This window comes from Aotus nancymaae, unplaced genomic scaffold (assembly GCF_030222135.1).
Source record: "Aotus nancymaae isolate 86718 unplaced genomic scaffold, 86718_ANA_hifiasm-v0.15.2.pri h1tg000016l, whole genome shotgun sequence".
In the NCBI taxonomy this organism is placed as follows: domain Eukaryota; kingdom Metazoa; phylum Chordata; class Mammalia; order Primates; family Aotidae; genus Aotus; species Aotus nancymaae.
Genome location: NW_026988428.1, coordinates 42,074,973 through 42,076,193, shown reverse-complemented (window position 1 = coordinate 42,076,193; position 1,221 = coordinate 42,074,973). Strand labels below are relative to the sequence as shown.

Sequence of the window (1,221 nt, the reverse complement as noted above, 5' to 3'; positions counted from 1 at the left end):
CTCTCAGCATGGACCAGAGAGTTGATTTAACTTTTTACAATTAAAAAAAAAAAGCTGAGTAATATTGCACGTGACTACCAGAAACTGTCTCATTGGAAACAAAACCTATTTACATTTAATGAAAAGCCCGGCCACAGTCTGTATCTGCCACATTCACAGCACGGTGAAATACACACAATAAACCAAACCACAAATGCAGTTTCTGGCACACACAGCACAGAGCTGTGTGCAATATGGGAGTAGAGCAGAGGGATTAAGAGGAGGAGGGGAAAGAGAAGGGTGTCACATTGACTTCTAGTTCTGGAGCTGACTGGACAGCCAGTCCAGTTTTTCATGGAGCCAGTCACCATGGGTGGCACAGGTGGCCTGAATGAAAGGTGATCAGCTCCTTTGGAGCAGGGAATGCAGCCCCAGCTTGTCTATGATCTCAGCAGTGTTCATGGTGTTGAGGAGAGCCTACTCGTTGGTGAACAGCAGGGGGACCACATTCCAGAGCTCATCCTCAGCCAACATCCTCACGAGCTCCTCCTGGGCCTTATTCATGTACTCTGTCACTGCTGTCCTCCACAAAGATCAGGCCTTATGTGCTGGAAGTAGTGGTACCACAGAAGCCAGATCTTGTGCTGGCCTGCCACGTCCCACACAGTGAAGCTGATGTTCTCAGATGCCATGTGTCTGCATTGAAGCCTATGATGGGAATGGTGGTTACAATCTCACCCAGCTTCAGCTTATATAGAATCAACATCTTGCCTGCAGCATCCAGGCCCACCATGAGGACAGGCATTTCTTTTTTGCCAAAAAAGCCCTTAAAGAGGTTGGTAAAGATCTTCCCCATGGACCCTCAGCCTCCCAAGTAGCTGGGACTACAGGCATGCACCACCATGCCTGGCTAATATATATATTTTTAGTAGAAATGGTGGTTTTGCCATATTGGCCAGACTGGTCTCAAACTCCTGGCCTCAAGTGATGCACCCACCACTGTCTACCAAAGTGTTAGGATTACAGGTGTGAGCCACTGTGCCTGGCCTCTATCAGATAACTTTTGGAAAAAAAAAAAAAAAAAAAAAAACAGTTCTCCATCACACAATGGGGCCTGTCAGGAGGTGGGGGCTAGAGGAGGGAAAGCAGGAGGTGGGGGGATTGGGGAGGTCTAACATTAGGAGAAATACCTAATGTAGATGATGGGGGGATGGATGCAGCAAACCACCATAGCACCTGTAT

At 47.7% G+C, this 1,221-nt stretch overlaps 1 pseudogene; it reads right to left on the bottom strand.

Annotated features, from left to right (window-relative positions):
- Positions 1–294: 294 nt before the first annotated feature.
- LOC110569228 (ADP-ribosylation factor 1-like) lies at positions 295–835 on the bottom strand (annotated as a pseudogene).
- Positions 836–1,221: the final 386 nt, after the last annotated feature.